This window comes from Idiotropiscis lumnitzeri, chromosome 22 (genome assembly GCF_059441095.1).
Source record: "Idiotropiscis lumnitzeri isolate Australia: NSW breed Sydney's pygmy pipehorse chromosome 22, RoL_Ilum_1.0, whole genome shotgun sequence".
Taxonomy (NCBI): Eukaryota; Metazoa; Chordata; class Actinopteri; order Syngnathiformes; family Syngnathidae; genus Idiotropiscis; species Idiotropiscis lumnitzeri.
The window spans coordinates 7,240,404-7,264,868 of record NC_142412.1 but is presented as its reverse complement, the minus strand read 5'-3'; the positions used below and the strand labels follow the sequence as shown (position 1 = coordinate 7,264,868).

Below are 24,465 nucleotides of genomic sequence, written 5' to 3'. Positions count from 1 at the left end.
AATTGGGGTATTGGGTAGTATAGTAAAGTCCAGGGAAACTTTGCAGTGTAGAGATTGGAAGTTAATAAGAAAAGACACATTTAACAAAACAAAGCACGGGAAGCAAATCAACTAAGCACGATCCTGCCTCACTTGCTCAAGTTGTGGGAGTGGCATTGCACTGTTCGGCAATAAAACAACGCTGGACCCGCTGGAGTCCATGAGCCCTAGCATATGGGAGAGTGTTTGATGGGCTTCTTCCACGAAAATAACTCATCGGAATGGACCTTTTTTGGACCGTGCGGTATACGCAGGGAAAAGAAAGGGGGCTTCCCGGAGCTGTTCACACAATCTTGAAATTGTCATCTCCAAAGCCCAACCCAGGGTTTGTGACGCCTCCTGGGTCTCCGGAGCTTCCATTTGGGCAAACTTAGGGGCCGAGATGCCACTCCCACAACTTTTCATGAAAAAGGACAAATTTCGTATTATGACATCCTCTCCTCCTCCGGAGCTTCCATTTGGGCAAACTTAGTGGCCGCTTGGCACCGTCTGTGCCCGGGGAAGGTGCTCATATTCGGGCCAAGTGTGACACACGCCCGTGTCGTGCGGGTATAAAAAATATTCGGGGGCATTGTAGTTTAGCGGTTGCTCTTGTCAAAAATATGCCTGCAAGACTTATTTTTAAGCACTTTAATAAAAAAAGAAAACAAAACATGTTTCATGACGTGATCTTCATGGCTATGATAGGCACTGAATGCTATCATGTTCTGATATTAAAAGCAGCACATTTTTGTCAAAAAAAACCAAAACATTGTCAACTACTTACCGGCGACGAACCCACGCCTCCTGGGGAGACTGCGACCTGAACGCAACGACAACCAAATAGCTCTGCCTTAAAGCCTGTTAGCATAATGCTAACACATGATACAATATCCAATGAATAATGCTTCAAGCAACAGGTAATTGAACACAAACACTGCAGCAACACATGTAGACAAGCAGACTAACGATACTTGATATTCTAGGGCCCAACTGAATTCTGATATTTGGCAAAGTCAGTGCTTCGCGGGTCTAAAAAATATTCGGGGGCATTGTAGTTTCGCCAGACCCGTCTGATGGAAGCCATCGACAACATATGCGAGCGCCATCTTACCATCTGCTCGGCTCGAGCCGCTCAACACGCGTGATATTTTAATTTACATAAAAAAACAGCAATTTGTACAACAATTTGCTCAAATTAATTTACATAAGAAAAACTGAGATTTACACATTAATTTGATCAAAATTAATTTACATCCCGCGTCCGTCCCAAGTTCTCGTTCAGGCGGAGCAAATCCCGCCTCCGTCTCCGGAAGGGTCCCTCACAAGAGCCATTGCAGGCTTGCGCACCCTAAACCGTAAGATGAAGGAATACTCAGGTGTGACTACCTCTGCATGGGATGAGTGGTGGAACAAAATATTTGGTAAATATAAAAATATGGTATTTTCTGCTCCCTAGGGCTCGCAGACAACGGCACACTGGCTTTATTAACAAAGTCTGAGGTCTTACGTTGATATTACTAATGTTATAGAAAGCAGGATCAGTCTTGGTCAATTTATTTTAATTTAGCTTAGAGGCCGCTTTTGGGGGCTCTTGCAGGGGGCACCGAGGGGTTCTGGGTGGCGCGTCCACACTTGCAGCCTTTCTTCTCCACGGGCTTCTTGTAGGGGGGCCGAGGTGGGGCGGGGGGCACCAGGCAACATATCAAAAGTGAGCTTGCAAATCCATTAAATGACCCAAACAATTAGTGAGGCCCTAAATATGCACTGTTTTTGTATACAGATCGCAGGTGTCCAGAGTGCAAGTGAGTAACTTATGGGAGAAGCTTTTCCCACAATCTGAGCACGAAAAGGGTTTTTCACCACTGTGTGTTCTTGAGTGGATTGTTAAATGAGAATTTTGAGAGAAACTCTTGTTTTTGCACCCTGATCCTAAAGGCTTCATCTGATTGCCTTAAAATTCTGTCTGTAGCATCTGAAGACCTGGGAAAAGGTACGCCCTGGTAAACTTGCTATTATCAATTTTAAATATTAATTCGCAAGAACCTACAAATTTTATATTTAGAACCTCATAATCAGCGTTGTTTTATTGCCGAACAGTGCAATGCCACTCCCACAACTTGACAAGAAAAAGGACGAATTTCGTATTGTGACATCCTCATGGCCGAAACAGTCATCCGAGCATATATATTTGTTCGGTTGTGTCCCTCTAAGAAGTTTTTGCAACAATGAGCTTAAGGCCGCTAGAACCAAAGGTGCCAAAAATGATACGAGGGCAGTCGTTCTCGCGTTCAATGTGTAAGTACGCTTTGAGCGCTGTTTGTTGTTTCCTAGTTACCGTTGCTAAGGGCTGGAATGAATGTAACACATTCCAAATATTGATTTCTTTTTTTCCCTGTGTGAGCATGTGTTCTATTTTCAGTGATCGCACCCCGACCTGTCCTATTAACGCGTGTGAAGCGTTGCGTCGCGAATCGCAGACCCGTCTTTATTCCTTTTAAAGTTGAAAAGCGTTTTATTTATTATTATTGTTACAGGTCCTCTCCGATGACAGAGCATCAAGGCATCTTGTCAGCTGGTCAAAAGCCGAACAACAGGTAACAAAATGCTTCCTACGGAAAGAGGACGAAATTACATTGGGCCATTAAGTTTCCCAATTGGCTCTCGTTTCGTTTTTACATTGCAACGGAAGAGAGCTCAGCCCAACAAACCCTTTCCATTTAGCTTCTGCCAGAGTTTCATCCACCTACTGTAAATCAACCTTCTATTTAAAACACTCTGTCTTATTATTATTATTAGGGCCTGAGCAGCGACCACCGCTCAGAGGTCGACCCGCAGGCCGAAGAAGATTCAGACAACTGTTAACGCCAGTCATCTGACCCATGTCCGCCTCGTAAACGAATAGCAGCTGCCAGTTCCCCCACGCGTCGTGCTGCCAATGGTGCTGCTGTGACCATGGGTGGGGCCCCGGGACGGGGCTCGGCCGCTGACGGGCACCCAGGCCTGTTCATCATGTGACCCGATGGAGGACGCGGGGAAAGAATTTGCGAAAAAATAGGAAGACATACATGCGTGACACCGGCCGTCTAACCGCTCCAGCGCAGGGAACATGCAAACAAGCAAGCATCCAAATTCACATTCAGTCATTACACCTGTGGACAGTTTAGAGTCTTCAATGCATGTTTTGGAATGTGGGAATTGACAGAAACATTAACATGTCATTAACACATAAGCTTAGACTAAAATGACTTCTCAATACGTGAGCATTAAAGAGACAACACGTTTCTTGTCACGAGTGTTTTCATATATTTGTAGCATCTCCTCTGAAAATATTTTTGTGTAGATGATGTGAGCATAACGCATACGACAGACCTACACAAGTTGACAAAAAATCAATCTCAACGATCTTTTTTTAGCTTATCCTTTTTATATAACAGACATTTTTTTGTAATATATATTCGAAATTTCCACCTTTATATAGTGGAAAAAGACATCCTGAAGCTGCCGTTTTGCGCGGAGAAAGCAGTGTTAAAGAACTGCACTTCAGTCATACTATCAAAATATCTGTCGGCCTGATTTCGAGGATAGTAACCTGAGTACCTGAGTAGAGAAAACTGCACTCGGGCGAGCACAGTCGAAAAATGGTCCCTGCCTTTCAATTTTTGGGACACGTATACTGATTTTTGATGTCTGTTTACGCAACCTTGCAGTTACCGTGTTAGCAATGTACATGGTGTACCTGCATGCAAACTCCAAACAGGAAGGCCGGATTGCTTGAGCTCAACTGAACCACTGCATGAGTCCTCAAGCTGATGTGACTTCACCCCCCGTCCTTGATGTCATTGACACAATCCTCTCTTTTAAAAGGCAAATTAGGAATATTACTTGAGAGGGATGAGAAAGTTCGAACCCAGAAAGTTAGTGGACGCGTGAGGGTTTCGTTTTTTCCAAGTCCGAAACGTTTAACCCGAATGCAAGTCCATGGAGAAACGGATGCACACACACACACACACCCACACACTCACGATGTTACGACCTCTTTGCCTTTTTCCCCAGATCCGCTCGTCAGCTCAATCCCCTCTGTCACCATGATTCGAACCCACGCCTCCTGGGGAGACTGCGACCTGAACACACTTTTTGATGAACTTATTCTCCGCCTTCACGAGCTGCTCCCATCCGAGCGGCCGAACGGAGGTGTGCTCAGTTACATCTCCAAATTCGTTCTGGAGCACACTCCGCCGAGCCCTCTAGGCAGAGCGGTCTAAGGCGTTGCGTTCAGGTCGCAGTCTCCCCAGGAGGCGTATCAGCTGATGTTCCATGAGGGCGTGACTTACCTGTCACAAGAATGAAGGCAAGTCACGCCCCCCGCTGTCCGTTCACTACGGGACGAAACAGCCCGTGGAAGAGCAGGGTGATGAGTCCCCTTTTGGTCTTAATGTGGAGCTCCGGAGCCACACTCAAGTCTCCAGACACGCATTTGCAAATTGCGAAGCTCTCCGGGTTGGCTGGACCGGGCACGAGCGGAGCGCGAGGCTGTCTGACATCTAGATTGTTTTAAACTTCATTTTGATTGTTGCATCTTTTCACCGCCGGCAGTCTCATCGGGCATGGCGAGAAATTTGATATTTTAGCACCTGCTGGGCACGCTGCACAACTAACGTATAAAATATTGATAAATTTGCTCTGCCTGATGTGTGTCTCAAGTTTCACGAGTTGTCGTTCATATCTATGTGTATATATATATATCTATGTGTATATATACATGGACCACGATTTCCCTTGCCCGGACGCGGGTCACAATTGGTGTTTTTTCCTCCTCTACTTGTCGTTTGCTCCTGTGTCAATTTTAAAAGCAAATAGTGTCGATTATTCTGCAATTGGATTACCTTCTGTCGCCTTTAATTAGTAGCGCAGGGCGGAGTGTGTTGATATTTACATTCGCGGGGTTGCGAGGTAAATATCGAGACTGCCTCAGGTAGTGTGATGATGTTGAGGTGTAGGGTGTGTGAAGATTAAAAGGGAATACGGTCAATATTCATAGCAAACCATATTAAATCTAAGTCTTGTCCATTCAACACGCTTTGATAATAAACTGACACACGCCCGCACTCCTCCTCCGGAGCTTCCACTAAATACGGATTGAGCCAAACGTTTTTAATCTGCCCTGGTGGCTAAAGGGGGGGCAGAGAGTAAGATCATTGTCTTGAGTCTTTTCTGACTAATTTTCAGTCGGATTCGTCAAAAGGGCACCGTGCAGTACGTGAAAATTCGACAAAAAGGAAAAGGGCGGAGCGTCCAAACCGTCTGACGTCCCAACCTCCTGTATTCAGTTGCTGATTGCTTATGAGGAAAGAGACGCTGTTCTGTGAAAAACAAACAAGCTAATCAAGTTGCTGTCAAACCAGACGCCATTGTGTGGGCCACGATTGTCCTCGGTCGTCGGCTTCGCCCCTGGACGCCTCCAGTATGTTGGGTCCACGGCTCTGAAGGACCAATTGTATGTCAGGTTCGCCAATTTGACATATAGTGTTCGTGAGCTAAAAGGAGAGACAAACAGCTCTTGTGGAGACAGAAAGGTTAAACAAAGTTTATTTGACAACTTTATCTCCCCCCCTGTTCCTCGATGCTTTTCACACATTCCCTTTTATAACATCGGGGAATCAGATTACACTCAAGGGTGTGACTTACCTGTCAAAAAGACACCTGCTCGTTTTCCTCTCCTGCTGCAACACTTCTCTCGCTGTCCAGTTCTGTAAATTAGAAAGCATGGGAATTAAATGTGACATGATATGGATTCTTTTGTGTGTAAAGATATCTTGACTGCCACAAAAAATGGAAAACGTTATATAAATATATATATATATATATATATATATATATATAGGGCATTCTCGCGTCACAGTTAAGCCTGGAGGATCATAACATTCACAGGGTACGCGTTTCGATTCTTTTAGATTGAGGTCTGTCGAGCTCCACACTTTATTTGACATCTAACACTTTGATGCAATTGATAAGGCTGTGTGGGAACATCGGACACATTTTAACCAGTCCGCTGACCGCTTTCAAAGCAAAACTTATCCAAAGTGGATAGGAAAGTTCGTCAGCGCGCTGAATCATTAATTTTAGCTAAAAGAAATTCATTCGCTACAATGCTGCCAACGTGGCAGCGAAAACGAATGAGTCATGGAACATCTTTAGAGACGTCACAAAATGACTATTTTTCGCCAAAAAAAAAAAAAGTAAGATTTTAATTATCAGCTGTAATTTTGACTGAGGCTTCGTTCTAATCGAGTGAGAAGCAGCCTCGTGTTTTCACAAAGCGCAGGCGTGTGCGTGTGTGCGTGTGTACATGTGGTCTCGGTCCCCATTAACCAGATGTTTCCACAAAGTAAGAGTTGTATTTTTTGTCGTTGTTTGATTTTGACATAAATGTTCTCCTTTTAATGGTAAATGAATCTTGGCTCGGAGCGGTCTAAGGCGTTGCGTTCAGGTCGCAGTCTCCCCAGGAGGCGTGGGTTCGGAAACTGATTCCCTCCGTCACAATTTGCTTCTTGCATACCTGGACTGTGCCTTTGCACAAGGAAAATGTCAAAAGATCGGCCAAATTATTATTATTTTTCATCTTATTTTAGGAACATCGGGTTTTTATCAATAGCTGAAAAGAACAACTTGTAATGGGGACCGAGACCACCCGCGGAAACTGAAAATCCGCGAAGTAGCGGCGCACCTTCAAAAATGCTTAAAAGAAAATACAATATATATAATAAATATATATATATATATATATATATATAGAGTCTTTTCTGACTAATTTTCAGTCGGATTCGTCAAAAGGGCTCAGTGACAATTGTCAGGACGTCAAACTTTCTTTCAAGTCAGAATGTTAAGGGCTCAGTTATACTTTACAAACGACTTTCATCCTAAATTAAGGTCAAAATTTTGCTGCTTCGCCCATTTTGCCAAAATTAGCTGATGAAATCGCCCCACCCCACCGCACGACATTTCAAACTCAAAAGATGTTTGAAAACTATAAGCAACAAAAAGGTACCAGTACGACCACATTTGCAATTAAATGCAAGATGAATCCAGCCTGTTTTTTTTTTTTTAAATCGATTAATTTGAATTTAATTGTTAAGATGATGAGAAGCCTTTTGGTCACACTGACTTTTCGTGGCATTTTATTCTTGATAGGAACTGAAAACTTGCAAAGCTCTAACTCATGAATTCAGGTTGGCTGTACTGAAGCTTTTTTTCGCGCGTATTATGGCACATATTTGAACAGTGTTTTATTGCCGAACAGTGCAATGCCACTCCCACAACTTTTCAAACTAAAGCACCGATACGCAACATTTGTTCAAAAGATTGTGGCTTGGCTTGAAAGATTTCAGGGAGTAGAAGGGGAGAGGCTAGGATTCTGCCCCAGATCTAAAGACCACGCGAGAGGAATTAGTCATTTGATTATATTGACATGAATGTATTGTATACTGTACTGGTGTAAGATTATCCTTTACGAGGAGGCTGCTCAATGGTCCTGGTAATCTAAACCTCAACCAATTCGGTCACAGCCAATGTTCTCCATCGACGTCACGTGGACTGGGTGCGCTCGTACTTGTCCATCTGGAGCGAGATGCAGTCGTTCATCAAGCGCCACCACAACGGCGGACTGCTCTGGAGTCCCCATTCAGCCGGTGACCGTCATGCTGGTCTGTAGGTCTGGTCCTCGCCATCCTGTGTGACCCTTCACCTCCATTTCAAGAAACAAACAAAAAAAAAAACGACTCAAGGACTTTTCAGCACCTTAATAGCCACGCCTTTTGCCAAAACATTAAACCAATGTAAACTCAAATTAGTAATCTGACTCCAATTCTGTGACTTTACCCAACTCCAATCCAGATTGCCCCGGTTGCGAACCAAACTCTGACATCAGTGGTACGGGGACCGAACTGCCCATATTTTTCGCCATGCCCGATGAGACTGCCAAGTTTGGTGAGTTTTTGTGCATGTTTCGGGGGTCAAAAATGCGATCGAACAATCGGAAAAATAATAATAATAATAATTTCTACAAAAACAATAGGGACTTCGCAGCGGTCGCTGCTCAGGCCCTAATAATAATAATAACCCCCCCTAACAAACAACATGCCTCGCCGTTCGCCACCCGCGATAAGGTGCTCTTGATATCTATGAAAAAGGGGAGAACCCCCGGAATTAACGCGCAAGCTGCTCGCGCAAGCTGCTCGCGCTCTCATAGCAAATGTGTACAGCGCGAGCTGAAAATGCATTTACAGCACTAAAAAACCAAACTTTTATAACAGCTAAACCAAACGTTTCCAATGTAAATTTCCACCTTTATATAGTGTAGAAAGGCATCCTGAAGCCTGGAAAGTCATTAATTTGATTGTTCATTTCCATTGTTTCCTAAAGTAAAAAAAAATGGATAAATTGGTGGTCATTTATGATTAATGCTTATAAATTTGATGTTCAACATATATATATATATATATATATATATATATATATATATATATATATATATATATATATATATATATATATATATATATATATATATATATATAGCGGGATTTAGGATTTATGACATCGCTTTAAAGAACTGTGTAAAGTGTGCCAGTTGGTCAATAAAAAAAAGTTCATATTCATTTCCTGCATTTATTTTGATTTTGGTCTACGGGGGGAATTTATCGTGCATTTATCGTTATCGAGGTAAAATTGCTCAATTTATCGCGTTGCGTTCAGGTCGCAGTCTCCCCATGAGGCGTGGGTTCGAATCCCACCTCAGACAGAGCCCATTGAAAGTACGCTCCGGTTGCTCTGTGACTTCACTCACCGCCGCTTTTTTATTGCAGTGCAACAGTGTTAAAGCATCACAGTCAAGACCACCAACACAAAAGGCCACGTGGTTGAATCAAGCGCGTGCGTGCACGCTCTCTTATTGACAACCTAATACAAATAAATGAATGCTTAATCACATGAGACTAATTTTCTCCCGCTCAATGACTTTATACGATGACGGCCGCCATCTTGATGATGATGATGAGTATTTCGAAAAAGTGTACAGCGCCGATGGAAAGAAATGACTCATTCTCAAAGAACAACGCAAAGCCTTTAACTGCAACTAGTCGCAGAAGCATATTGTCCATGGAAATGATACACTCCAGGAAGAGAAATTGTGTTGATGCAAAAACTTAGCAAATCTTACATTTGGTACCCCAAAAATAGTGATGCAATGCTGTTAAACTAGTGATGCAGCATGAATCAGCTTTTCACATATGATCTGTTGATGCCATGATGACCAGAAGCTTAATTATTAGCCAAGTTGCGACATGCTTTCATTTAAAAAAATAAATGAATAAGTTATGACTTTATATTAACTTGAACTAAACAGACACCAACCAGTACCTTTCATCTGAAATTAATTCTAATAACTGCAACTAAACTGAACAAATTTTCCAGGGTTTCCCAACTTTTACGTCCAAGTATTTATTTTACAAAACTTCTAAGAACACCAAAATGTCATATGGGAATAGTAAAATGACATCTCACTTCTTCACAAGGCTGATAGACTCAAAAGTAACAGAACGGCTGAAGGCAGCAAATAACATTTAGCCGCTAAACAGACAAGGTCTACAAAACAAAATCTAATTAAATTCTTCCCATCCAGACATACGACTGACGCGTACGTTCGCGTCTGCCACCGCGTGCAGCCGTCAATTGCCGCAGTGCACGCGGGCGTCAATTGGGGTGGACATGCCCCTCATTGACAAGCCCTGGAGACTTTTTTTTTTTTTTTAAACTCACTGCTTTTCGGCTCCGGTTCGGGAGAGTCAACCCGGTAGCAATTTCTTGGTGAGCTTTCAAAGTTTGGCTTTGAAAAATCCACCATGTGACCCTAGTGAGGCTATCTATGCGTTGCCGCCATCCTGGCACCGTCTGCATGTTTACTGTCAGAGTGAGTTAGAAAAAAAACTGTGACTTTTGTGGAATACTGTGCAAATGTGAAAGATTTCGGTGGAGTTACGTCACGCAGGAGCCGTGATTCATACCTCGTGGTTCTCCTCTACGGCTTAACTGCCACGCACGCCGGCCGGAGCTCTGGCTTATGTTGAATGAACAATTGTCAGTTAAGCCAAATTGGAGCACCTCTTCTTCCCGGGCACGAGCGGAGCGCGAGGCTGTCACAAGGGAGCCTTCATCCTCTCGACCACCTGGAGCAGCATCTTGGCGAAAATACGCTAAATAAATCTCTATTTTTTACCCCGGGCGCTGACAGATACGCCGGACCGCCTCTCTTGACATTTTCATCGGCCCAGCTGAGCATCCAGCTGTCTGTCGCGGGGGTCGGACGAACTCTCACACACATGCACACACACACGGCGTGCGTGGCCTTTTTACACTCTATAAATGTGGAAATATAGTCGGCATACAACTCCAATTGACTTTTTTTTTTTTCAATCAAGCAGAATCAGTGTAATGAGAATCACAGAACCTGATGTGATGCTTATAGCGTTCCTTCATAAAGGGATTAACATGCAGAAAGGCCCGTTAACATAACAATGATAGAAGTGTTTAAAAATTCTCCATGTCACAATTTGTCATATTTGATATTCACAACTTTACGTCGTGCATGCTGAATCCGAGTAAGACGCCGGGGTTCTGACTTTCGCATTCCTGCATGGTATTATGGACAAGGAGGCGGTGTAAAACGCGGCGGGAGGAAGCGCTGGAGTGGGTTGGTTGAAGAAGTACGTGCAGCACGGGAGGAAGGTCCTCATGAGAACAGGTCCGATCGCATGCTGCCCTTTGACCTTTGCAAGCACGTTCTCTCCATCTTTCCTCCTCTCACGCGTCCTGTGCAGAGCGACCAAACAGCATTGACGTTTCCTAAAAGATTTACCTGAAGTTGGGGCATTGGGAGATTTAAAAAAGCCCACCACGCCTTTTGCATGGAGGCCCGCCGATCGCAGGAGGACGGCTTTGGTCCGGGGTACTTTCAAAACAGACGAACTAGGCTTGTTATTCAAAATGACACATGGCCATATCCAAGCACGAAGCAGTCATCTGGCTTTGATAAAGTGAATTATATCACAAGCCCCCTCTACTCTACACAGATCATGGAATTCTACCACCTCAGCACTCCAGGCAGTGCATGAGCAAGGTAGCCTCCTGCCGTGGACCGGCGAAACCCCCGATCCGTTGTTTGAGGATTGCAGTTGACTTTATTACACAATACTCAGTGACCCTTAAATCTTGCACTTGATAAATGCTCCACATGTATAAAAAATAAACTAAAATGAAGCATTAAAAAAAGCGTCACAGTAAGCCGAAGAGGAGCACCTTCCCCGGGCACGGGCGGTGGAACATGTTTTGGCAAGTGTTTCATAGGAACTTTTGTTGCCGCGGAGAATAATAACAATTGTGTTTGTGTTTTTCCTCACTGATGTGGATGTCTACAAAAACGTCACACAAAGTCCATTGTGGTGACCCGCCCCGTCTTCAGGGCTGAAGTATCCTCAAATGTGTACAACTTCGAGACAAAAACTATTTAAGAATCTATACAATTATTTCATTTCGTAACGGCCGAAATAAAACGCTAGCTGGATGAACAAAGCAAACACATTCAAGAGAGCATTACCAGATGCCAGGATGACAGAGCGGTCTAAGGCGTTGCGTTCAGGTCGCAGTCTCCCTAGCGGTTTCCCAGGATTTGTAATCCCAGCTCGTCGATTTTGTGGACCGCGGATCTGGCGTTGGTGAGGTAGAGACTCGGCAGTGGTTGCCTGCTGGGCCGCCGTAGCAAGACAGCGGACCTGCAGCCCCGCTTCTGCTTCCTCTCTCTGCGTCGCCTCCCGGTCCCGATGACAAGCCACGGTGAGCTGGGCGGCCTCGCCAGTTTGTCCGGAATTTTGCGATCATAGCAAAATTCCTCTGTGATGGTTATTTCGCATCGATATCCAATGTCCACGATGTCCTGGCGGGTATATCGATGCTGTGCCTCAGTTGGTGCCAATAAGAGCAAGCAAACACTAATAAAAAGCAATAAGGAGCACAGGGAGGGAGAGCTGTTAGCCGCTGCGTCTATGCGCGCCGCCATCTTGGAAAATCAAGACTCTTATGAACATGTTAAAGTGTTGTTTGAGTTATTTTAAATGTATTTGAGCCTAGTATTCAAGTGTTTAAAACATGTCCTTTGTAGTGGACATTTGAAGTTATTTCGTCCATTTTGCTCTTTTTTTCCAACTGACAAGAAAGGGTCATTCCCAGAAGCAGAGGAAATTGTACTGCAGATTTTTGGGAAATTCTATTTACATGGGCTGTCTAGGATAGCCAAACATTCAAATGTATTGAGCCTCAAGTACGAGAGTGAAAATTGTGGCGGAAACCATGACCAGAAATTGGTTTTACAAATTGAGAAACTCCATCAAGCTCGTCAACGACTTTGATGTTTTAGATGAAGAAAAAACAAGTGATCTCTTGTGTGGAATTAGGTCCCACGGGATCTTTCAGGTATGGTTCAAACTGATCAATGTATTTGAAGCAGAAATCTAAAGGACAATCCAGTACCACCTGAAGAACAACATGGGGGAAAGCTTTCATTTTGACACATTTGCAGAGTTGATTTGCATTTTCTTAGCAAGTGCTCTACTCACAAAGCCTCTAAAAACAGACACGGCAACACCTCCAAGTAGCAACACTACAAGCTGCAGGTGAAGAGGACGAGATAACAGACCTTTCTTTTGCTCGGCGCTGATCTAGTTAACACAGACAAGTTCAGAGATGTCCACCAAGAAGTTCCAACCTCTCACGCGGCCATGGCGAGCCATTTCAAAAAAGCCTTAGAAAAAGTGTACAGCGCCAGCAGACAATGAATTTTCAGCACTAAAAAAACGAAACTTGATTAACAGCTAAACTAAACGTTTCCAATGTAAATTTCCACCCTTATATAGTGTAAAAAGACATCCTGAAGCCTGGGCAGTCATTAATTTGATTGTCCAATATTTCCCTTATGCGTTTACGGCCAATGCTAACCGGTGCTGTCCGCCACATTTACGCTTACCACATTACTCTCCCTGCTGGAGGGATAAACTAGCCCTAGTTTCCATCCACTGTACTGCGATAAATTATTGTGTGCATGTAGCGGTCTTAAAGGGGCATGAACATTGCCGCAGACAAAAGGCTTTGTTTTAACCAGTTGGTGGCGCTACCACTGCGATCAAAAATAAGTTGGCAACCGTCTTCAGGGCCTGAATATCTGTTATTACAGTAGTAGTACCATTTTGAAATAAGTTTTCTTAATGACCCATGGTGCTGTGGAGGAAGCTGCGGGCAACACAGGATTAATTATAGTTTAAAAAGCATTGTGTCCATCTTGGAAAGCTTCTGTACACACAGTGCCGCCAAGTGGAATCAAAAATTTCGTTTTCTTTTGGGCCCATTTCATATTAAGATGCATTCTGACCATCGTAGCCATCGCGCGACAGATCTCACAGATCTCGCATCAGAGAACGCCGTCGCAGTGCCAGACCTGCCCACCCTAAAACATTCCATTCTTGCACAACCCCCCTGCGACCTGAACGCAACGCCTTAGACCATTTTTAGTTCTGCAGAGAAAAACAGATTGTTAAAAAGTCTGACAGCAGTCGGCAGTAAGGAGCGTCAAAATCTCTCTTTGGTACAGCGAGGGTGAAACAGTCTATCACTGAAGGAGCTGTGGAGTGTTCTCAGAGTGTCATTGAGTGGGTGGGCTGGGTTGTGCAGGAGGATGACGGCACAGCTAAACCAAACGTTTCCAATGTAAATTTCCACCTTTATATAGTGTAGAAAGGCATCCTGAAGCCTGGAAAGTCATTAATTTGATTGATACGGTGCGTACATTAACTAATGTGAATTGAAGGACACTTAGCAGCCCCAGGTCCCTCTCTGGGCTACCGCTATCTGAGCGTGGCATCACAATTGATCAGGTTAGAAGGATCCCAGCGCAAAGGATTATTGGCTGCCCTCTCTACAGTCTTTCAGGACCTGAAACAGGATACCAACACCAACTCCATTTTCCCCCAATGGGGTTTTGAGTTTTTCCTTGCCCTCCTGGGGGTTAAGATCAGTGGATGTTGATTGTGGTTATGTAAAGCCCTTTGAGACTGTCCAGCATGAACAGCAGAGATTGACGCAGACTTCTGTGTTCCATCACCGGGCGCTCTTGACCCATTTGTAGCGCGCGGCGAAAGTTATTTGTGTATATTTATCCAAATTTTTCTGATCTCTACTTGGGCTAAAATGGGTGGACTAGTTTACAGCACTAAAAAACCAAACTTTTAGCAAAGCTCAACAGATCCAGGCCACGCCATGCACAGTCACCACATAAACGAAGCACAATATTGATGCTATATTGCAAGTGGGTGCAAAGAGTGTCACCCGCCCCCTTTTAAGTAAATTCAAAATGGCCGACTTCCTGTAAAACCTAGCTCATTGCTCCAAGAGACCCGCGATAATTTTGTTTTGCATTACGGAGGCTAAAATAAAAACCTGGAGACAAACAAGCAGCAGCGGTCGGAATGGAAGCTCCGGAGGAGGCGGGGGGAAATATTGGACAATCAAATTAATGACTGCCCTAAAAAGGGGGCGACGGCAGGCGTCGGGAGCTGACAAAACACGCCGCATTTCAAGCACTGAACCAACGCGGCATCTGGACGGACGGGCGCAGCTATGCTGGATTTGCGGTTGGACAGTCGATGGGTTAGTTCGGAATATTTTGGTTTCAGCTTGAAATTTCCTTTACAAGGCGCCTCGTTTGTTTTGGGGAAGATCCTAAAAGTATATTTTTCACGGACAGGAGGACGGGGTGGTCACGCCTCCTCTTTGCCTGGCGTTTCGCCCCCGTTTGCTTCATTTCCTGTTAGATGTCAATGCATTTTCAGCTCGCGCTGTACACATTTGCCATGAACTCACTACTGGTTTCAAAGCCAACTGATTTTCAAAGATGTCATGCGATCTACCCGTGTCACTGTCTTTTTTAAATCAACATTTCAAGGGAATTTATTTCTTAAATATACTTATTTTTTTAATGAAGTTTCGTTTTTTTAGTGCTTCTTTGAACTGATATAATGTGAAGATAGCAATGTTAAAATAGTTTTGCCAGGCATGGATTGCGAATTACTGAGAAATCACACGACCATTGCTGGACATCATTTATGACAAGCCAATGACATTTGAGAAGAAAAAAAAAAAAAATGTTTGAACACTTGAGGCTGACAAGCTTTTGAACTTGTCAAGCGTGAACTCATTGATTAAGATGTATTAGCACTACCAAATTACTATGAGCCATTTGAGCAAACAGTGACTTCAAAAAATGGTTTCATGACCTTGTGTGGCTGCAGACGCGCTTTTCTACTTCTGAGTGACACATGAGTTGAAAAGCTGTCTAAAGAAATGATCAAATGGAGATTTACAAACCATCTGTGACATTAAGACCACTTACGCAATCTATTTTAGTTGCCTCAGTTAAATGAGCTCATCCAAAATGCACATCTCAATCACAAGGAATATTGTGAAAACTCAACATTGCATAAAAGTCAGAATGTGTGATTCAGCTCTTGTATTTGACTTTACGCAAGTGGTCATAATATGGCAGGTTGGTGTAGGTCACTTTCCATATTTCAAACATGCACAATTATCATGTGTGCAGAGGAGTCGCTCAGTCTGATTTTGAAAAACAAAAAAAGTAGTTTTGAAAACAGGTAAAACTTCAGAGTAACTGTCGGAAAAATTCCCAAACTTACAAGTACAGAGGGCATTGTCAATGAGTTCTATGAACAGGTTGGAGAACTGTCCTCGATCAATGCTGCATGCTCGCGTCACAGTAAGCCGAAGAGGAGCACCTTCGCCGGGCACGGGCGGTTCCAAGCGGCCCCTAAGTTTAACCGAATGGAAGCTCCGGAGGAGGCGGGCATGCTCGCGTCACAGTAAGCCGAAGAGGAGCACCTTCGGCATAAAAGGCAGGAAAGGGAATGTTTATCTGCTCAATGTCTGAAACAGAAGGCCTCTGTCTGTTAGCACACCAATTAACACATTCCACCTTGCTTACATTTGTCAAAGTTTTTTATTTTTTTTTGCGGTGCAAAAGCTTACAGCACCTGGTATTCCCAGGCGGACTCCCATCCAAGTACTAACCAGGCCCGACCCCATGATTAAACATGCATTTATGTTTCAGGGACTGGAACAGTGACCCCCGTTGGCATACTTTGTCAAATGGGTCAGTGAGTCCCAACCTTTGAGCCTAGGCGCATGCATATTTTGCCTGAAAGAAATAAATACAGGCCACCACCAAACAAAATGAAATGTTGTGAAATCATTCAGGCATAGTCATAATTATCAATTCATTTGCTAATTGATTGGGTACTCCGGTTTCCTCCCACCTCAGACAGAGCCCATTGAAAGTACCAAGCAAGAACAAAGGAAACACAGTAAAGAGAGCATTACCAGTTGCCAGGATGGGATTGTGTGATTGGGAAGCTGGACAACTCCACCAGGAAGGTCGGCTGTACACATTTGCTATGAGAGGCATTATCTCAAAAGGGAAATATTGGACAATCAAATTATCGCAGTCTCCCCAGGAGGCGTGGGTTCGAATCCCACCTCAGACAGAGCCCGCATTGGGGTGATCCACACACTTCAGAACTTGTCTGGTATCACGATAGCTTGAGGATTTTTCACTTAAGATTTCCTTCGCCGCAATGGACAAAATGCTTAATAACTCTCCTGCACATGCTGCTAAAAATCCAAAACTTCACATGTACATAAAGAATCATCTCGTTGCTTTGTGTTATTTTGAGGTAAGATATTTTATTGACAATCTAACATTAATATGCAAAGAACATGTACATTGGACACTCCACGCGGCCGCGGCAGTGGTGGAGTGGAAAGGTTCTTTCTTCCAATTTTAGCCCCAGTGTTTGGCCGCGGTGCAGCGGGCCCGCCGGCTTTCACAGCCGGCACAATGTGCTTGCATCGTTGCTTTTATTGTTAGATGAGGCGACGGACTGCACAGCATTGTTAGCAGTAATATTTGTCTAATCGTGTTGTTTTTCATATGTCTGATTGGCACCTCAAATGAGTTTTCATTGACAATGTCTATTGCAGAACGAGCGCGCATATTGTAAAGAAGGCAATAAAATGTACATAGTGTAAATCTAGTGGACAAAGATGGGGATGCGGGCTCGCACGATCACCACCGCACCCGGCTGTAAGCCGCATTGCATTTTCGCCACGGAGACGGAATCTTACAAGCAAATTGCATATATTTTATTGGTCTCCTGCCTTCTATCCTTTATATTTCGTTGTTGTTGTTGTTTTTTAGATTAAAAAAACAGGCTGACTTTGGAATGGATAAGCATTATTACTGTCTAAGGCGTTGCGTTCAGGTCGCAGTCTCCCCAGGAGGAGCGGGATTCGATGAGGATGTCATGCTGTTGGTTATAGTGCCAGGTGCCGGTGCCAAGCCCACCCTTCCAGACGTCCCAAAAAAACAAACACGCCATTGAGCTCTGAGGTCGGCAGCCGTCTTCAGGGCCATTAAAGTTTCTCGAATCAGTCCACGTGTAATCCAATCTTGAAAGTAGGTCAGAAACCGAATGGCTCGCTCGCAGCACCTTCAAAAATGCTTAAAAAAAATATACAATATATATAATAAATATATATATATATATATATATACGGGGAGAGAGAGAGTGAAATTCATGTTATAACAAAAAAAACAAATTATTATTAAAACGTATTATTTTTTTATTCCCCAGCCATTCTTTTTGTATTTATTTAATTACTCCGACATAGACATACATTGACTAATCATCCTACAACACTCTTGTCAGTGTGTCAAATTTAGAAACCATTTATTTTCACTTTAAATTTGATTGTCCAGTATTTCCTTCATGAGATATTGCAACATTTAGAAAAAGTGTACAGCGCCAGCAGACAATGAATTTTCAGCATATATATTATTATTTTATTTATTTATTTTTTTAAGCATTTTTGAAGGATTATTTTTATTGTGTGTTTAGTTTTACAGTAAACATCAACTTTGTGTCACTAAACAGCTAAACCAGGGGTGGCCATGTCAGGTCCTTGAGACAGGGTGTACACCGCCAACTGTCTGAAATTGTCTTTACTCTTACAATTGTAGAAAGTCAGCAATGTTACGCAGGCTTGGTACTTTCAATTGGCCCTCCGGAGCTTCCATTCGGTTAAACTTAGGGGCCGCTTGGCACCGCCCGTGCCCGGGGAAGGTGCTCCTCTACGGCTTAACTGCCACGCACGCCGGCCGGAGCTCTGGTACGGTCCGAACCGCGCGAAACGTCGCATTTTGTCCATTGCGGCCTAAACATCAGAGGAGGGCATGCTCGCGTCACAGTAAGCCGAAGAGGAGCACCTTCCCCGGGCACGGGCGGTGCATGTTTTTGTCTCAACAATCAATTTTCTGATCAAAATTGCTCTTTGTGCCGTATTTGGTAGAGAAGCTTCGAAAACAAGTGTTGCATGTAACATTCAGCAACCAATCCTAACCACTGCCAAAGTTGAGTGCAGGCAAACAGGTTGGTTGTTGAAGACGTTTCACCTTGCGTCCAAAAGGTTTTTTCAATAGGGACCTCGCAGCCGTCGCAGCTCGGGCCGTGTCTTCTGCAAGGAGTTAGCCTAGCATTAGCAACGAGCTGCTAGACTTCAGGTGTGTAAGTGTGATTAAGTCCATTTCAAGTGTATGCTCGCAGTACCGTTTGCAGTTTCCAGAAACTGTTGCTACGCCGTCACGAAAACTGTCTAAACAGCATGCGGAGGAAAGAGATGTTGCAGAAAAAGTGTACAGCGCCAGCGGACAATGAATTTTCAGCACTAAAAAAACGCTCTCAGGAAGTGCAGACGTTGGCGGACCTTCTTTACCACTGATTTTTTTTAAATAGGGGGTTGGTAACCTAAAATGTTTGCAATCCATGTTGTCTTGTAGATGTCTTGCGTCGATAGTCCATTTTTCAGCGTTCATCATGAATTTGCTGGCGCAGCGGGGGCTGCTGACAAAACCGTTGCTAATTTGTTAGTACTTGGATGGGAGACCGCCTGGGAATACCAGGTGCTGTAAGCTTTTGCACCGGAGATGATGCTCACACAGTCTTTCACTCATGCTTTAATGCTGCTTTAAAGCAAATGGCTGCAGACGCGCAGGGCTCATGAAATCACTTGGATTTATACTCAGGTGCAACTTTTACCCACATTTAAACAGCTGCCTTGCAGCCATGTCACCTCCAAATAAATGTGTTTTTACGTTCCAGAATACGTGGAAATACTAATCGTAGGATATTTCCGGCTCGAACGACACATTTACGGGTCGACAATCTTTATGAATAAAGCCGGAAGGGTTCCTAGTTCGCGTCCGGTTACATCGGGAACAGTTTTTACACATTTTAAGCGGCATCATCTCATAAGGGAAAGAAGATGAGCTCTCCCCACTGTCCATGCAAGGCACTTAATAATTTGTTTTTTTTGTTATAACATGAATTTCACTCTCTCTCTCCCCGTATATTTTTGGCGCCAAGGATCTATTAATATAATACAGTCAATTGAGGAATGAGCAGGACCTGTTGGAATTCATGGCTGGCCATGCCTCACATAGCAAATGTGTACAGGGTCCAGGGACCCAAAAAGTATGAGAATCCCACTCAGCTGTGAGTCGGTGCCTACTGTGAGGCGGGCATGAAGGGTTGTAGTTAGCTCGACAGCGGGGCATGTCCCAGGTCACCTCAAGGCCTACATCTTTAACTGAAGCAGAAATATTTCCAGGTGGAGGCAAAACCTCTGTCAAAACCATACAAAGAAAATCCGTTTGCTCCAGGAGCGGTCGCCGGTGCTCTTAATGCTCCTGGGCGGATTACGGTGATATGGGCTGGTAATCTGGATTGGATCCAGATTATCATCCGCGGGCCTCGCGAGCAGTAAGCAGACTATGTGAACACAAACGGTGCAGCATCACAAACTGACAATATAAAAATGCTCATGGGCATATTTTCTTTACCTACAGGTTAAAGACGACTACTCTGACAGGATATACCCTGTCAGTTATGAATGAATAACGAGATTAGAGGGCTCCCCTCTCCAGTGCAATACAACAATAATACAGACAAATATATAAATTAGATGAATAAATTGACCAACCAATCAGAGCAGAGAAAATCTCTGGCCCCATGAGGAGAAATTGGAAATTGTTATATATTACAATACTTATGCCTTTGCTAATATAGTTGATATTACGTGGACCAGAAAAACAAAACCCTAAAACTCCACACAACAGTGCGGCCAATAGAAACGTGCAAAAATTAAGCAAATAAATAAATAAATAATTGCAACTTCAGGAAACAAATATTCGACTTTAGGCTGTATTTTTAGAGTGTCATTTGAGTCTTTTTGTGATGTGGTCAAACATGCTTGTTATGGGAGGGGGAGGAAAAGAGTGCTTTTATGCCACTTGTTCTTCCCTGCCTCTTGACGCTAAATGAGTCCTCTCAACGTTTCACCACGATGGCCCTGCCACTTTACTAAAAGCTTGTTGTTGCATGTGGGGAGAAGCCGCAATACTTTTTGGCCGGGTTTAAACTCCCGGTGGCGAGCTTGCTGGTCATACCAGGTCTTCTGGCTTTTCTGGGCCTCCCGCAGGTTGACCTCTGCCTCCTACTGGTACCTGGCCAGAGATAATGCCTCTCATAGCAAATGTGTACAGGACACAGTTTCCATGCAGAACTTGATGTAGTCCACTACACAATGTAAACTAAACATTTCTGCACAATAATGGGACAAATTTGGCATGAAAAAAACACTAGGCCTCGCAGCCAAATGATTCCCAAAGACAGCGGTATAAGAGGACATTTGGCAACACTGCATGTCTTAAACGCTCACACGTGTTTCCAACCAAGTAAAAACACTGATAGAAATTTGAGATGCTTTTAGCCAGCATCTAAGAGGACATCACTTGTCTTGATATTGTTTTTGTCACACATTTTTTGACATTGACGCCGAAGCGGCCCCTAAGTCTACCCTAATGGAAGCTGGCTTAATGATGCAGATTAGAATAATTGAGAAAATCGGGGATCGAGCCAACATCCTCTGGGGTGGGAGCAGCATCTGTTGTTATTGTTGACATTACTGCAAATATTTCTAAAGAGAATTTGTTTATAATGATAAAATTGAATTAATCCTGAAGTGTACAGCGCCAGCAGACAATGAATTTTCCGTTGTGGAATTTGACGGCTTCCAAATACTACTACAGCCGAGTAGTCAACGCTCTCTCCACTCCACGGCCACATTCGGCCGTGGAGGCGGAAGCATTCAAGAAGACCACCTCCAATATTCATCCACGAGGAGTTTATCCGAAATCAACGCTGACTTGCGCATTTTGTTCACTGTAAACACAAATATGGGTTAGCGTGATGATACAATAGCAATGATTGCAATAAAGCCGCATAATAATCGCAATAAGTGAGCCATTCACGATAATTAGTCACCGTCTCGCCCGGAAACAATTGTAAGAACAAAGCAAACACATTCCCCCCCAACCGATATGCACAGCCAGCGCATGTTGGACAACAAACACTTCGACCGGATTGGTTAACAAGATGTTACAATTGAAAACGATCCAAACGGAAATAATGTGAAATAAAAGCGAAATTTTGAAAAAAAAAAAAAAGTCAAACCAAGTGCGATCATGAGCACGTTCCAGTTTTGGGAACTCGTGGCGACTAGTGTGAAAATGTGATTTATTTATTTCTAACGTTACTTTCCCAGCGGCACTTGTTCTGTGGCGTGTGCGTGCTTGCGTGTCTGCAAAGTCTGTTTTCTGCCGTTCGAGCAAGTTCAATCATGAAGCGAGGAAAGAAGGCAGAGGAGGCGACAGCAGAAGGGGACAATGAAGCCGCCTCAGGTTAGCAACCGGATACACAAAACGACTTTTTCCCGAAATCCATTCTCTTCACAATACTTGCTGCCATCATGCCCAATTTTGCAGAAAGTACTACGAAGAAAGCGAAGAAAACTAAAGAACCAGAAGCCCCCATTTTGTACGAAGACCCTCCAGATAAAACGACCAGCAAAGATGGACGCGACGCCACTATGAAAATCACTTCCTGGAACGTGGACGGGTTGAGAGCGTGGGTGAAGAAAAACGGCCTTGATGTGAGTTGACCCTGAAAATCCAGACAGATTTTTTTTTTTTTTTAATTCCTCCACGCTTGACAGCTGTGTTGGTCCCTTCCAGTGGGTGCGGGAGGAGAATCCAGATGTCCTGTGCCTGCAGGAGACCAAGTGCGCTGAGAAAGACCTGCCCGCTGACATCACATCCATGCCCCCAAAGTAGACTAAAACGTTACCAATTGATTTCAAACTGATATTTGAACAACTTGTTAAGTGTTGGAGCATACGCACTCGATGTCGCAAATGGGCCCCTCGCGCAAATTCGGTTCTCCCTAGGACGATGGTGGTATTGGCGGACTTTTTTTTTTTTTTTTTTTTTAGTTCGGGTGTTATTTTTAGTTTTTAGAGTATTTTTAGAGCAAACCTGCCATTTAAATAGTGAATTTACAAAAATCTACATCTGTATATAAAAAAATCACAGACACAGTCACGATGCCAAAAGCAGCAGCGAAGGCCTTGGACGTCGACGTTGGAACAGCAAACGTTTGAGCCATGATCTTAGCCAATTTTTCTATTAAAATGGATGCCTTAGTTTTTTTCCTGACTCGATAAATGGAAGTTTAAATGCGTGTTTGTTGTGTTTCAACTGCCATTAGCATGTTTAGGTGGGATTAGTGAAGTGAGGCATTATTCAAATCTGGTTTGCAGTTTTACCAATGCCCTGCCAAGAAGAGAGAAAATCCAATTCTCACTGAGGCCTAGGTTGCAATCGCGCCATTAGGACAGAGCAACAGGAGAGGCAAGCCATCTGAGTTACGTTAGTCATGTATTACGACGGGGCGCTGGAGCGGTTAGACGGCCGGCGTGCGCCGAAGAAGTGCGTGGGCGAAGAGGAGAGTGGACGAAGGAGTGGTTGACGTGTCACTACATGCCGGTAAAAAGCAATTATTATACAGTAATTTTGTTAATTTGTAAAATGTTACTCCGACAGTGCAACCTCCTATTGGTAATATCAAAATAATGTACGATGGAAAAATACTGCGCAAAAAGACATATTAAAAGGATCAATTTATCGAGCCATTTCAAAATAGCTGCACAACTAACGTATAAAATATTGATAATATTTTAACGTCTAATATGAACAGGAACATTTCAGAAAACCAATGTCAGTTAACATAATTAAAACTGTCCCATGCCATGCGAAAGCGATATATCAACAAACGGCACTGAATTCTCCAGTCACTAACTCATTTGAGATTTGTCTTCACTTTGATTTAAAATTAAATGTTTTTTTTTTTTAGGTGAGGTGACCAAAACACTCCATCTAATCAGAAAATAAAAGATTAACAAGGTTTATTCATTAAATTTTTTTTCAAATTCGGCGGGCCGGATTAAAACGTTTAACGGGCCGCATGTCCGGCATTTTTTTTATTTTCCAATATTTTCACTGCCCTGTTAAAAAAACACTTAATTGACCGTAACAAAAAGCTCCCGGGATGTGTTTCTCGTAATTGCATCAATAAGTTCGCACAGTCGTGAAAATGCTTGTAGTTTTCCTCCCTGTCTTTCTTATCTGCCCATAAAAGATTTCTAGCTAACATAGCATCTGAGGCTAATCCAGGATTAGCGTGCTGGTGCGGGGCTACTGTCTCTTTAACACGTTCCATCCTGTCCCATTAGAGGGCAACAGCAGCCACATGGGAAGCACAGCAAACCCGATATCTTGTGGAACATGCTTTTTTCTGCCGTACTACAATAAAGTGTAATTGCACATCCACGCATACCCCGCGGGGCCGGGATCCCACCTCTGCGAGGGGGGGCCGCGAACGGCGCACGGCACCCACATCGGCAGGATGCCTTTCTACACTATATAAAGGTGGAAATTTACATTGGAAACGTTTGGTTTAGCTGTTATAAAAGTTTATTGTTTGGAAATTAATGACGTACATAAAGGAATATCAGCCTTGATTGGAGTACATTACTGCATTTAAATTTTTAATAAAAATGAAACAATTATTGATGTTATGACCACTATGAAAACGTCTTTTCGTTTGTAAATGACGCCCCCATGAAATTGCGAAAGAAACTAGGCGCGCTCGTCTTCTCCGGCGCCATAAGCTTCGCCCAAGGATCTGTTGCCTCAGCGTTCTGCAATAAGCATGGGTGCGGTATCAAAATGGTTATTGTTATTGTTATTGGACACTCACTGATGGAACAATAACACAGATTTCTTGGTTTGTGTTGTCAAAAGCTCAAATTTTGGTTTATATA

At 43.5% G+C, this 24,465-nt stretch overlaps 1 pseudogene across 1 annotated transcript; it reads left to right on the top strand.

The window, feature by feature from the left end:
* Window positions 1–21,851: 21,851 nt before the first annotated feature.
* On the top strand, window positions 21,852–22,417 carry LOC148316193 (DNA repair nuclease APEX1 pseudogene; annotated as a pseudogene). The gene is made up of 3 exons (XR_015840337.1): window positions 21,852–21,985; window positions 22,070–22,236; window positions 22,319–22,417. The product of XR_015840337.1 is annotated as a DNA repair nuclease APEX1 pseudogene (transcript).
* Window positions 22,418–24,465: the final 2,048 nt, after the last annotated feature.